At 40.4% G+C, this 15,404-nt stretch overlaps 1 protein-coding gene across 3 annotated transcripts in view; it reads right to left on the bottom strand.

The window, feature by feature from the left end:
* THRAP3 (thyroid hormone receptor associated protein 3) overlaps positions 1–15,404 on the bottom strand; it is a 63,628-nt gene that overhangs the window by 48,012 nt on the left and 212 nt on the right. Inside the window, exon 1 of one of the 3 annotated variants that reach the window (XM_077753119.1) lies at positions 14,538–14,658. The exons of the other annotated variants lie outside the window; for them this stretch is intronic. The gene's annotated coding sequence lies outside the window, so the exon portion shown is untranslated. Of the gene's footprint in view, positions 1–14,537; positions 14,659–15,404 lie in introns of those variants that run through there. 3 annotated transcript variants of the gene reach the window in all.

Here is a 15,404-nt window from a genome sequence, read left to right as displayed (position 1 = left end):
AAAAAAAAAAAGCCTTGGTCTTCAGCGTCCTAATTCTTTCACATCAGCATGCCAACCACTGACCTGTTAAAGAAGCTTAAGCCACAAATTTCATCCAGTCAGCTCTGATTCCTCACTTTTCTACTGTCACTTGCTATCTAAGAAAAAAATTTCTTTAATGTGCCTTATGAAATCAGTCTTAAAAACACTCCTAAGTCATCCCACTATCTGGCTAAAATGTGCTCTACTAGAAACTACAGGGATGCTAAGTAAATCTAATTCACTAAAGGTCAATGTGAGAGGAAATTTCAGTCAACAAAAACTATTACTTTTAGAGTTGGAAAAGTAGATGGTATATTCAAAGTCTATCTTCCACAACTGCTTCACTTTATTAAAATAATTTCATCCAAAATAGTAATTTGATTTACAGCCCATTTAAGCCAGGGCATTAGACCAAGACAACCAACTTCAAAATGAGTCACATTTGCTTTCATTTCTAAAGAAGCAACAGAAAAAAGACCAAATTTCAAGACAGAATTATGTAACAAACATGATCTGATCATATGCTGGAAAATCCACTAAAACAAATACCTTTGGAAAGTATTTTCTTCTTTGTTTTTCCTTTTTGGAATTACAAATCAGGAGTAGTTACTAGATTTGACATTAAGGTTAAGAACTACTTCTCAGGATACTGCCAAATTAAACTTACTTTTTTTTTTAATTTTTTTCTTTCTTTATTTTTGAGATAGAGACAGAGAGAGTGAGAGCAGGGGAGGAAGAAGAGAGAGAGAGAGACACAGAATCCAAAGCAGGAGCCAGGCTCTGAAATGTCAGCACAGAACCCAACATGGGGCTCAAACTCAAGAACCCCAAGATCATGACCTGACCTGAAGTTGGACGCTTAACCGACTCAGCCACCCAGGCACCCCAAATTAAACTTTCAACCAAACTTACTATTATAAACAATCATACCAGCAATTTCAGAAATCTATCCCAAATGCCCGAATTCTCTGGTTCTAATTCTAGAGAAGAAATTTGCAGCTGCTTTACAGCTGATATTAACCCAAACAGCCATTTATAAACACTTTTTGTGGAAGTTCCAAGACTCATCTTCCCACAAAATACCAATTCCCAAAGCCACTGAGCCATTCTCTAAGCAGAAAGTTCCTCACAAAATGCATCCCATTCCAAAGTATTTATAAGTAATGTAACAGCTCACCAGAATCAGACCTATATTCTTAAATTTAACTAGGAAGATAGACTGCTATAAAAACTGCTATAAATCTTATTACCTAGGAGAATTATATTGTCTATCAAATTGATTCTTATAAATGGGGTTTTCTCCCCAGAAGATTTAATTCAAATGTTTGATTCATACCATCCCTGATTTAGCAATCCTGCTTTCTATTTCCCAGTTATTTGGTTTTGGATTACATTACATTTTTCCAATTTCTCATGCATAAAGTTAGGAAGACTTAAGCCAACCCCCTGCAAAAAAAAGTATAACCCACTACACACAACCTGAAAGCAAAACAGGACTTGAGATTCAGAATATTAAGAAATACTAAAACCGGGAGCACCTGGCTGGCTCAGTCAGAGTGTGAGACTCTTGGTATCAGTGTTGTGAGTTCAAGCCCCACTTTGGGTGTAGAGATTACTTGAAAAAATAAAATTAAAAAAAAAAAGAAATTCTATAACCAATCATATGGAAAAAGCAAAATTAGATCCCTCACATCACAGACTAAAGTAAATTCCAAGTGGACTAACTAAAATAAATAACTAAAGGGGCGCCTGGGTGGCTTAGTCGGTTAAGCGTCCGACTTTCGCTTAGGTCATGATCTCGCGGTTCGTGGGTTCGAGCCCCGCGTCGGGCTCTGTGCTGACTGCCAGCTCAGAGCCTGGAGCCTGTTTCAGTCTGTGACTCCCTCTCTCTCTGACCCTCCCCTGCTCACGCTCTCTCTCTCTCTAGAAATAAATAAAAAAAAAAAACCTTAAAAAAAAAATTAAAATAAGTAACTAAAATTAAAATAAAGCAAATAAATAACAAACATTAAATGTAAGCTTTGAAACTTCTAGAAGAAAATAAAGAATGATATCTGTATGAACTTAGGGTAAAGGATTTCAAACAAGATATTAGAAGTATAAACTACAAAGGTAGAGATTGATAAATGTCTATGTTTTAGAAAATCAAAATAAACCCACGTACTAGGAGAGCATATTTGCAAAACAAAAAATCAAAGGATTAGTGTCCAGATTTGAGACTATACAAAGAACTTCTACAAATCAATAAAAAGACAAAACAATTCAATTTATGTAAAATAAAAGATCACCTTATTAAATATTTACTGAATGCCTATGTATGCCAGGCACTGTCTAGGCACTAGAGATACAATAAGAAAATAAGAAAGTCTTTGACCCGCCCCCCAGACATACAAACAACTATATATTGTTACATCAAATGATGATAAATGCTACAAATAAAAGTGGGGTAAGGGGATGAACAGGCAATTCCAAAAAGCAGAATCCCATGGTGCCTCAGTCAGTGGAACATCCAGGTCATTGAGTTCATGCCACTCTCCCCCACTCACAAAAAAAAAAAGGATTCCTATATATAATATACAAATGAGAAGACTGATCTTCACTATCAGAGAAACACCACCTCAAACTACAATAAGGGCACGTGGGTGGCTCTGCTGGTTAAGATTCTTGATCTCAGTTCAGGTCTTGATCTCAGAGTTGTGAGTTCAAGCCCCGAGCTGGGTTCCAAGACCAGCATGGAACCTAGTTAAAAACAAAAAAACAAAAAAACAATTAAAACTACAATAAAATTTTTTATACTCACAAGAATGACAAAAATTTAAAGTCTCACAATATCAAGTGTTATTAAAATTCGTATCAAAGGAAATATTTGTAATGAAGTATAAACTGGTATAATCTCTCTAGAGAATATTGTGAATAGAATCTAATAAAGTTAAAGATGTGCACATCCTGGGGTACTTGGTCAGCTCAATCAATAGGGCATGCAACTCTTGATCTCAGGGTCAAGAGTTCAAGCCCCACCTTAGGAGTACAGCCTAAATGTTTATTTTTGGGAGATGGAGAGACAGAATGCAAGCAAGGGAGGAGTAAAGAGAGAGACACACACAGAATCTGAAGCAGGTTCCAGGCTCTGAGCTGTCAGCACAGAGCCTGACATGGGGCTCGAACTCACAGAGCTTGGGATCATGACCTGGGCTGAAGTCAGACGCTTAACCAACTGAGCCCCCCAGACCCCCCGGAGTAGAGCCTACTTAATATTAAAAAAAATTAAAAAAGTACACACCCTATGATCCAGCACACCCAAGTCAACAGAAAACATATACATTAAAAAAAAAAAAAAGCATATTTTTGGCAGCAGTCTCTGAGCACCTACAGAAAAATGGATAAATAAAAACTGATACATTCACACAATAAACACTATACAACAGTGAAAATGAAGAACACATATGCCCTAAATAAATCCCACAAACATAAGACGGAGCAGAAAAAGTTACAAAAAAACAAAAATAAACCGCATTAAAAATAACTCCTGAAATTTAAAATGACACACGCAAAAAAATGATACTGTATTTTGTTTAGGAAAGCATACGTGTTTAACAGAGGTCTAGAAAAACACACAGGTATTGTAAACACCAAAATCAGAAGCTAGATTGAGAGAGAAGGGAGAACACTGGAGATTCAACTCTGGTAAGCAGAGCTTTAGTTCTTAAATTTACTAAATTGATCTCATAGATATGCAGGTACTACTTGTATTATTCTTTGTACTCTTCTGGTTACCTTCATAATGCTTGTTTTTTTTTTTTTAAAGTATGAAAAAAAGCTTTATTTATACAACACTGAACGCTGTGGTTGTGCTCCCTTCAGACTGTCTTTCCCAGTCTCCAGAGGAAGAAAAGATTCTCTAGGATTGTGACAGAAAAGTACAAGCATTCCCCCACACCTCGCACACTTCCTGGCCAAACACATTTACATTTCCGCAAACACTTCTGAAGCTTAAAATAGGATTCATAGAGCAGGGCTCTTAAGGTCACATCAAAGAAACAACTCCACACAGGGGCGCCTGGGTGGCTCAGTCAGTTCAGCACTCAACTTCCACTCAGGTCATGATCGCACGGTTTGTGGGTTCAAGCCCCAAATCGGGCTCTGTGCTGACAGCTGGGAGCCTGGAGCCTGCTTTGGATCTGTGTCTCCCTCTGTCTCTGCCCCTCCCCTGCTCACAGGGGTATCTCTCTCAAAAAATAAACATTAAAAAAAGAAAGAAAGAAAAGAAAGAACGAACGAACGAACGAACGAACTCCACATGGAAGGACAAGCACATGAAGATATCTGCTGAATACAGGCAGAATGGCAAAGTCATGTTGTAAACACACGACTAACATGATTTAGCATCCTGACTCCACCTCTTTGCCGGCTTCAGCAAGGTATATAATCTTACTAAGTTTTCTCATCTCTAAAAACTAAATACTGTACACTAATCTTATAATCATAAGAATTAAATGAACCAATGTAATATAAACCACACAGCACATTGCACCCTAAAAGGGCAGTCTGAAGAAAACACAAAGTTGGAAAGGAAGGCTTTTTCCCCAGCAACGTGTTTACTTAATCACCAAACAAAACAAATCCTTAAAGGTAATTTCGTTTTCAAAATCATCTTCATAAAACTAAGCTGATACACAAATATCCGTACAACGAAAAGCAAACAGCAGGTTAAATCCCTCAGATTTTGCCTAACTCCACATTAGGTCCAATTCAGTTAGAAAAAAAAAATTACACTAAATGCTATATAACTTGTAACAAAAAACGTAGTCAAGAAAAAGTAAGTTTTAAGTATTTTCAACAGGAAACTAAGGTTGCTCACGAGTTACTCTAGGAAAAGTTAAGTTTTGCGAAGATAATGCTTTATGATAAAGAGACAAACATCAAAAAGCATGTCCAGGGTTTATGTATTTGAACAACGGTTCTTATTCACTAAAAGGAGTAAAGGCAGAATACAAAGCCTGTATCCCTATAGCTCTGCAGATATTTAATACTCAACAAGGAAATCAAAGATCATCTCCTCAGAAAGTACCCTCTAGTCCTTGTTGACAGCTCTCAGATTAGTTACGAGAATAAGAGGTGAGTGAGGAGGGTAAGGTCAAACTTCCAACTGAAATAATACTGTACATAAAGTTACAGTTCATGCTTATTTTTGACTAGCACATAAAATCTTAATTTCCAAATAACCACAGCAATAATTCAGTTGACTACTTTGAAATTAAATAATTTATCTTTCATTTACATTTATGGTTCATGTATGCAAATACCTCATTAATGAATGAGAGCGGGTATCAGGTTTTATCAGGAAGTCAGCACTTTGAGCTAACCATGTTAAAAAATTCATTTAAAAACAATTTCATTAAGGGGCGCCTGGGTGCCTCAGTCAGTTAAGCAGTCGACTGCGGCTCAGGTCATGATCTCACAGTTCATGGGCTCAGGTCCCGCGTCAGGCTCTTGTGTGGACAGCTTGGAGCCTGGCGCCTGCTTTGGATTCCGTGTCTCCCTCTCTCTGCCCCTCCCCCTCTCGTGCTCTGTCTCTACCAAAAATAAACATTTAAAAAAGTTTTTCATTAGGTTTCCTTCTCTGAAAGAGATGTTCAACAATATCAAGAAATGATCAGGGTGCCTGGCTGCCTCAGATGAGGGAGTGTGCAACTCTTAACCTCAACTCTTAACCTCAGGGTTGGGAGCTGGAGCCCCTACCTTATGTGTAGAGACTATGGAAAAATGAAATAACATAAAACAAGAAATGATCCTAAGTGCCATGGCCAAGCATTTGCAACAGTTAAATAACACTCTTATGTATCACTCATCCAATAAATTTCAGATTCATTGCTTCTGGGCCAAGAGTCCTACCATTTACTGAGATTATTCGCTGAAATGGCTAAACTCAAATTCAAATGGAGTTTAAAACAACTACATATGAGGGGTGTCTGGCTGGCTCAGTCAGCAGAGCATGCAACTCTTGATCTTGAGGTTTTGAGATCGAGCCCCGCACTGGGTGTAGAGAGTACTTAAAAATACAATCTTAAAAAAAAATAAAGTGAGAATTTCTAGTGTGCTCAACTAACACTGTTTACTCAACTGTGAAAACAGCACAAGACTAGAGGGTCTTGGTTCTATTTGTGCCTAAACTTGTGTGAGACAGGATTTTCGTCACTTTTACACATCTAAACTATTTAATAATAAAAGATAATATGTGATTAAGTTTCATGAGACATTAAACTGTACAATTTTTCCACATATTCTTTATATTAATGTCAAACATACATATTGTTTAATTCTCTCAAAGAAAGGTATATTTTCATTTTAAAAATGAAAAAATATGGGGCACCTGGGTGGCTCAGTCGTTAAGTGTCCAACTCTTGATTTTGGCTCTGGTCATGATCTCATGGTTGACACTGAGATTGAGCCCCACAAAGGGCTCTGCGCTGACAGGGCGGAGCCTGCTTGGGATACTCTCTCTCTACTTCTCTCTGCACCCCCCCACTCATGTTCTTCCTCCTCTCCCCCCAAAAGAAAACACTTTTTAAAAAGATACAAAAAGCTAAACAAATATTATCAATTCTGATACACATTTTCTGTCATCTATTTGCAGCAAAGCGAATCGCAAAGTCTGCATCACCTGGTGAATTCAAGCCCATTATTCCTGAATAGGAGTTAAGTATTTTTAACTTTAGATCTAATAAACATGACAATAACAAAATGGAGAGACTTTACTATCTGAGGAATCTGTCTTAATTTAGTGACCAATCTACTCCCTGGACCACTACTCTGAGGAGTAGAACACAGTGACTGGGAGGGAAAGTTTAGAGCCACATTTTGGTTCAAATGCTATCTCTTCCAAAATCAATCCCTTGGGCCTCAGCATCATTTGTAAAACAAAAAGTTCTTACTAACCTCCTAAAATACAGGTTTAAATGACAGAAGGCATGTAAAGTGCTTAAATAAACATTCACTTCTGGAAAAAAAAAATCACAATCTATAAATGTGCTTCTTCGGTATTTACATCTAAGTTTGCTAAAGATATTTTACGCCTGTTGTCACAGCGTATCAGTAGCATCCTCTCTCAATGGTGTCCTGGTTCAAAATGATAAATTATATGGTCACAACACTAATTTGACAAAAATAAATCTAACTCAAGACACACATCATCATTAAATCAGAGGAAAAGTGAACTATTCCAGCTGAGAAATGACACCCAAAACCTTGCCATCCAAGCACTTATAAAGATGGTCACGTTTCAGCGTATATATTTTACCTCCCTTTCCTTCTCTCCTTGCTAAAAGGGAATCCAAAAGCAAACACTGAACTCTAGCTAATAATATGCATACTGAAATATTTAGACGTGAAATGTACTGACAATTGAAACTTACTTTAAAATGCTTCAAAAATGTGGGGCGCCTGGTTGGCTCAGTCAGTGGAGCATGCTACTCTTGACCTCAGAGTTGTGAGGTCAAGCCCCATGTTGAGCATGGAGCCCACGCCCACTTAATTTAAAAAAAAAAAAAAATGCTTCAAAAATGTTAAGATGAGAAATAGTCAAAAGACTTGATAAACATTTCTCCAAAGATACACACATAGCCACAAGCACATGATAGCCAACATAATCAGTTTTAATGCCTACCATTTAAAACAAAAAAAATAAGTGTTGACAAGGATATGGAAAAATTAGGAAACTTTTAAAGATTTCTATCTCCATTTGAAATCGAATACTCTGAAAGGATAAGCAACTTCCCCGGTATCCCAGTTTTTAAAAGGGGGGGAGGGCGCCTGGGTTGCTTAACTGGCTTAACTCTCATTTAAAAGTCCAACTCTTGGTTTTGGCTCAGGTCACAATCTCACGGTTCGGTGAGTTTGAGCCCAGTGTCAAGTTCTGCACTGATGGTGTGGAGACTGCTTGGGATTCTCCTTCTCCCTCTCAAAATAAACAAACTTTAAAAACATTTTTAGGGGGCGCCTGGGTGGCTCAGTCAGTTAAGCGTCCGACTTCGGCTCAGGTCATGATCTCACAGTTCGTGGGTTCAAGCCCCACATCGGGCTCTGTGCTCACAGCTAACTCAGAGCCTGTAGCCTGTTTCAGATTCTGTGTCTCCCTCTCTCTCTGACCCTCCCCTGCTCACGCTCTCTCTCCCTCTCAGAAATAAATATAACATTAAAAAAAAAAATTCACAGATACAATTATGGGGCGCCTGGGTGGCTCAGCTGGTTAAGCATCTGACTTCAACTCAGGTCATGATCTCACGGTTCGTGGGTTTGAGCCCCGCGTTGGGCTCTGTGCTGACTGCCAGCTCAGAGCCTGGAGCCTGTCTTCGGATTCTGTATCTCCCTCTCTCTCTGACCCTCCCCTGCTTGCGCGGTCTCTCTTCTCTGACTCTCAAAAATACATAAAAAACATTTTAAAACAATTTTTTAAATAAAAACAATTTTAAATAAAAATAAAAAAATAATAAACCAAAAAAGGACTTCCATTTCTCATCATATGTACCTGATAACTAAGGCCTCTAGTTACCAAAGATCACATACCTCTCTACGAGTGCACTCTACTAACACTGCAACCGAAAATATTTTGCTGAAAATGCAAAAGAAAATATGACCTATCAAACTACTTTCATGGGGCACTTAGGTGGCTCAGTCGCTTAAGCATCTGACTTCAGCACAGGTCATCTTCTTGCTGTTGTGGGAGTAAGCCCTCTGTCGGCCTGCACTGGGCTGGGCCTGCTTGGGATTCTCTCTCTCTCTCTCTCTCTCTCTCTCTCTGTCCCTGGCGTGCCTACACTCTTTTTCAAAAATAAACAAATAAAAACTATTTTCATGATAGATACATCCTCCAACACTAAGAAGCCTCCAAAGCAAAAAAGGAAGAGAACAAGCCAACAACTGAATATATTCTCTTCCTCATTCTACAGTCATTAAATATGGCACTACATTCAAGGCCACTTTAATCGCCTAATATGGCTGGTTGAATGGTCAAACAACTTGTACTTGCTAACAGTAAAATGTCTAGCAAAAACTTATGTGACAAATAATCCTGAAACAAATAAAGGGAGAGCTATTTAAAATCCTATGCTATGAACAAAGGAAAAGCACTTACCATTAATCCAAGAATCAACATTATCACCTTCTAAATTTTCCAAGAAAACAAGAGTATCACAAATACACTTTTGCATTGTAAGTCCTTCCGAAATCGATTTCTTAAGTATTCAGCTTTCATAATAAAGCAAATAGATTCGGCTCTACTTCCTCCTTGGTTTCTTACTGTCTACCTTTACTGTTCAGAAATACCTTTAATCCAGCATCAAAGAAAAAAAATCACAAGTACAGAAGAAAACAATAGAAATCTCTTCCATATACCTAAACTGCCTAGACCGGCCCAAAGACCTAGCATCGTACATAGGAAACTTACTTTCTATGTTACATATTTCCGCAACGTCATTTTATTCAGCAAGCACCTATTTGCGAGCAGAAGAAACAAAAATGAAGACACCCTCCTGCACCCACCAAGGGTTTTACAGGCTGTTTTACAGGCTGTTTTTGCTCAAGTAAACTATGGGGGGGGGGAGGAGTTAGGAAACTCAATGCTGTTTTAACTTTTTAAAAATGAAATTGGGGAGGCTGGCTGACTACACTAGCTAGACACTTAAAATAATAAATTTAAAGAAAAAGTTTCAACAGATAAAAATGAACCCAGAGTAAAAAATTATCAAGGCAGAAATGCTCTTCCCTGAGGTACCCTCCACACTCCAAATGATATTTGGAGTTCAATGCAAAGCTTGAACTCACAACCCCAAGATTAAGACCTGAGCTGAGATCAAGAGTCAGATGCTCCAACTGACTGGGCCACCCAGGCGTCCCCCCAAATGGTATTTTAAAATCTGCTGTCCAATTGGCTAAATTTACTAAAATTTAAGAAAAATCATGATTATCACAACCTACTTATACAGTTGACTCAGTATTACAGAATAGCCTTTAGAGAATAGCTTTTGAAAATGTTTTTACTGTTTATTCATTTTTTGACAAAGAGTGCGAGTGGTGTGAAGAAATCATAAATTTAGAAAGCAGTCTCACGTCTTTGACACCCTCTATCCATTCTTTATTTACCTTGCCCTTACTATTTTTTAAATTACTTTTTATTATGCTTTCTTATTTAGAGAGAGAGAGAGAGACAGTGCAAGTGGGGGAGGAGACGAGAGAGGTAGACACGGAATCTGAAGCAGGCTCCAGGCTCTGAGCTGTCAGCACAGAACTCAACAATGGGGTTCGAACCCACATGCCACAAGATCATGACCTGAACCAAAGTCTGATGCCCAACTAGATGGGCCATCCAGGTGCCCCCATATTTTGCCCTTACTATTAGAGAAGAAAAACAGAGTTACTACACCACAAAAAACAAAAAACAAAACCACCACACAGAGAATCTGAAGACAAAACAATGGGCTTCACACAGGCATATTAAAAACACACACACAAAACCTTGGTTCTCGGGCCTGAGGACAAGAGCCAAAAGTCTTCTAATTAGACATTCAGCAACTTCTCTTTGCTTAGCCTTCTATGTTCTGAAATAGGCCCAGCTATGCAGCTACGACATTCCAGATGCTGAAAAGCAAATCAAGCAGAACAAAAATGAAGACAGTGGGGGCGCCTGGGTGGCTCAGACCGTTAAGAGTCGACTTTGGCTCAGGTTCTGGGTTCTGTTCTGGGTTTGAGCCCCACGTCGGGCTCTGTGCTTACAGCTCAGAGCCTAGAGCCTGCTTAAGACTCTGTGTCTCCCTTTCTCTCTGCCCCTCCCCCTGCTTGCGTGTGTACTCTCTCTAAATAAACAAACACACATAATAAAAAGCATAATTTAAAAAATGGGAGGGTCAAATCAATGCCTTTTTGCTTTCTAAAAGCCCTTGGGTTTCTTGAGTTTGGAAACAAAATAATACCATGTTCTAAGTTTTATCTCCCTCACTGTCCAAAAAAAATAAAGCACCAAGACAGAAAACAATTTTTAAGTTTCTTAAAATATTTATTAATTTTTGAGAGACAGAGAGACAGAGCACGAGCTGAGGAGGGGCAGAGAGACAGAGTGGGAGACACAGAATCCGAAGCAGGATCCAGGCTCTGAGCTGTCAGCACGGAGCCCAATGCAGGGTTGGAACCTGAGAACCGTAAGACAATGACCTGAGTTGAAGTCGGATGCTCAACCGTCAGTCGCCCCCAGAAAATCATTTTTAACAGTGATACAGTGTTAAGCCAGCAAGAGGACTTTAAGGGGAGGCATTAGAGACCTATATCAGATGTCTAGAACATGGAGAGCAAATTAAAATGCCCACACACAGACAAGTAATATAAAGGTGTAAAATAATACCGAGTGACACTCTGCTCCATGTCAGGGATACATGTCAGGCTGTGGCGAGGGCTACGACAAACTGGAGAGGACGTGCCCAACCATAAAGATGGCTGCTGCAAAGCACACACACACTGGCAGAACAGATTTGTCAAAAGCACCCTGAATCCAAATTTTTACATAAAATCTCCTTGGTTTTTTTAATGTTGACAACGACTTCAAATTTACAACACTGTGTGAGCCAATCAAAACACATCTGGAGACTTGATTTAGTCCATAAGCCTTCAGTTTTCAACCTCCACCAGAAAAAGAAAAATACATGGTTCCTTCAGTGGTAGAGCTCTAGCTCTGGGGTAGAAAACACACCCTCTGCTCCCAGTAACATGCTAGCATGTCACAACACATTACAAACAAAAGAAAATATGAGTATACATCTAAAACCCCTAATTGCTGAAGGAAAGCAAGAAAATCGTACTCTTCATACACTATGGTGCTCCATTTCTACCACTAAAATAGGAACAATTTCTGCTAGTGGAAGAAAAATTAGGAAATGGATTTTCATGAAACTGAGCTCATTAACATTCAGTTTCCTCAGTATGTGCATCAGCCCGCACCTTGCCAACAAAAAGAAACTAAAAAATGATTTCTATGGCACATTTAACCTTGATTTAAGAAAAAGGTGCCTGGGGCACCTGAGTGGTTCAGTCTGGTCAGGCATCTGATTCTTGATCTTGGCGAAGGTCAGGATCTCACAGTTCTGAGTTCGAGCCCCGTGTTCACTAGGCTCTGCACTGACAGATATTCTCTTGGGATGCTCTCTCCTCCTCCCTCTCTCTGCCTCTCCCGTTTGAGCTCTCTCTTTCCCTCCCTAAATGAATAAACATTAAAAAAAAAGTTCCCATGAAAAACTAAGAAATGGGGACCTTGGCTGGCTCAGTTCTCAGGGCGACTCTTGATCTCACCATTTTCAGTTTGAGCCTGACATGGTATACAGAGATTACTTAAAAACAAAAAAGTATATATTTTAAAAAAGAAAATCAGTCTTTTAGAAAAGGTACCCCTGACTTAACTCTCTTGGTAACCTGTGGCCAATTACTTTTTTATGGGTTATAAACCAGCGTAACAGACTCTACAGTATTGGTTCATAAACACTGAAACTAACGAAGAAGTTAGAACATACTCAACTTTGAGAAAATATACTCCCTCACAAAAATTTTAAGAGTTCATGGGCCCCCTACAAGTGCATGGGCCACGAATTAAGAATGGCCTGTTCTAGTGGTGCCTGGGTGGCTCAGTCAGTTAGTCTGAGGCTTGGTTTCAGCTCAGGTCATGATCTCACAGTTCATGGGTTCAAGCCCCACATTGGGCTCTACGCTGATGGTGTGGAGCCTGCTTGGGATACTCTCTCTCTCTCTCTCCCCCAAAATAAGTATACTTAAAAAAAATAAAAAAGAATGGCCTGTCCTAAACATTAAACCTATGCTCTCTCCAACCTCCTCACTTCTTCCCAGCAATATATCTCTATTCCACCCCTCTACTTCAGGGAGCCACCATGTCCAGCCTGGACCTATACAACAGCCTCTTAGCAATACCCCCTTAATCCATCTTCCACACCTCTGCAGAAGTGATTTTAAAATATAAATCAGAAGGCTTCAACAGCTTCCACAAACAACCTTACTGTCCATCTGTTCGGTAACTACTCTGTCAACTACTTTTGGCCTCTTTTCAGTTCTGAAAGTACACTAAATTCTCATCTTCAAGTTTCAGCACTTGCTGTTCCGTCCACCTTAGAAACAAATGCTCTCTCCTACAAAACTGGCTCCTCTCTCTCACCCAAAAGGACTTCTCGGACCACCCTTAGGCTTCCCTTGTTAGCACAGGGTCCCCTGCTAGAGATCTCTGCATCACTTTTCTCAATTTGTCATTTATTTGCCTACCTGTTGTATCTTCCCCCAGTAGGCTGGCAGTTCTCCAAAAGCAAAACCCCTTTGTCTCACACCCCCTGCACCCACAGGGCCTAGCACAGGAGCCAGCGGATGGTACGTCCTCAGGCATTATTTATTGAATCAGCCGCCTAATACTGGACTGAATCAATCTTTAGATGTTTACAGAATGGCGGTGTGAAGCAAAGCAGTCTAACTTCACCATACTGTGGATGACACACCTCAAAATTAGCCATCGAAACCCAATATTTGAGAGGCGAGCATTAACCACACTTCCTTCAATTCAGGATCTCAATGTGCCCAAGAGAAACAGCCTGGCATCTTAAGATTCTCAGCGGTTGAGACCATCCATTCAAAAAAATAAATAAAATTGATCAATCGCCTTCTGCTTTCTTTCAGGCAGCGTCACCTTCTTCCATCTCAGCACTAATCCGTGCTAATCAGAAATGTTCCAGGCTTCCTGCCTGCAATCTCTCAGTACAAAACAGGACACTCTTCTTATAATCCATGATTTCGATGGCTAAATCAAATTCAAAAAGTACCTGTACATTACTTGTACCTGTACAAGTAATGCTAATGAAATATGCTGAAGAACTACTTTTGCTCTAGTCTTCTACACCGCCACTAAAACTGGACTGTACCTCAGCTGCAGACTAAAAACCTCGGTCTCCAAAACCCAAGACCTCTCACTGGTGCCAAAAGGTTTAAAGAACAAAGAAACAAGTCTGTACTGGAGGTAACGATTTTCTTATGGAAAACTTCAATTCACCTATTACAAGACACGATCAAGCCTGAATGGCTACAGAATAAACTTGTTTTTGGTTCTGCTGAAGTCTGTGCACTAGTTCACCAAGCAGAATTCCCAGGAAAGGGCAAACTAAGCATCATTTACTCCAGAAGTTTTTCATGGTAGGAACCCACTTCTAACTTCAACAGACTACTGTGGATGACACACACCTCAAGCTGTCCAGATAACCTAACGGACAACAGTTGCGAAAACAAAAAAAGGGAGGGCCGTCTGAAAGGAAAGGAAAATGAGAGTGTGACCCTTGCCTTTCCACTCCGGGCCCACCATCTGGAAATCCTGTAAACGATGATGATAATAATAATAGCGTTTAATACATGCCAAGTAATGAGCAAAGCGGTTTTCAATTTAATCTCATTTAATCTTCACAAGAACTCTTTAGAATAGCCACGTTACTTACCGCTATTTTGCAGATAAGGAAACGGAGGCACCTGGAAGGGAAGCCCCTTGACCTAAAATAAAAAGCTAACAGAACTGAAATCTGAACCCAGGAAAGCTGGCTCCAGGGTCCATCTGTTACGCTTCCACCAGAAGCTTCAGTGGCTCTCGCCCGCCACGCTCCACCATACTCGGAGGCTTCTCCTTCAATCCAATTAACAACCCCTCCTACCTAACAACGCTACTACCACTGATGGCCTCGAACTTCTGGGCACCAGCGCTACTCGCCAGCTTCTGCCAAGCTCCACCCCTAAGATTTAGAAAGGCGAGGAGAAGAGCTGATAAAAGTTGCTGAGGTCCTAAGGGAGGCAAAGAAAATTGCCTCCTACAAGCAGAACACACGCCGATCACCACTGGAATGCACAGCGGCCTCACCTCCACCCCAAGAGACCGAAATAAAAGTGGGGGCACAAACGTTCCCGTTGCAGATAAATTCGGAGTATGCCTCCTGTGGCCGCAAGGCAGAAAAGAAGGACTAACACTTAACTGAGGGCGAGCCACATGCGCCCCAGGAGAAGGCAGAACCAGGCCAATGGAGACCGGGGTTGGGGGGGGCTGGGTTGCACTCAAAGAGTTCCGGGAAAAAAAGAAATCCAAATAATGGGGTTCCTACGACTAAAGGGAGAGATAAAGGAGGTGGAGGCCTCTCCCTCACCGCTCACGAGGGGGAAAAAGGAGTACGAGCTGCTCACGAGAAAAGGAGGGCCAGCGCGTCGGGAGCTAGGCCGAAGCGAGGGGAAGCCCTGAAGGGCGGGGAAGGGGAGGAGCCGAGACAGCGGGGCCCGCTCAGAGGCCTGCGGGGAGGCGCGGCGAAGCGCCTCCGCGCCCG

The sequence above is a fragment of the Crocuta crocuta genome, unplaced genomic scaffold, assembly GCF_008692635.1.
Source record: "Crocuta crocuta isolate KB4526 unplaced genomic scaffold, BGI_CrCroc_1.0 scaffold303, whole genome shotgun sequence".
Classification (NCBI taxonomy): Eukaryota; Metazoa; Chordata; class Mammalia; order Carnivora; family Hyaenidae; genus Crocuta; species Crocuta crocuta.
This window is presented reverse-complemented; position numbering and strand designations above follow the sequence as displayed.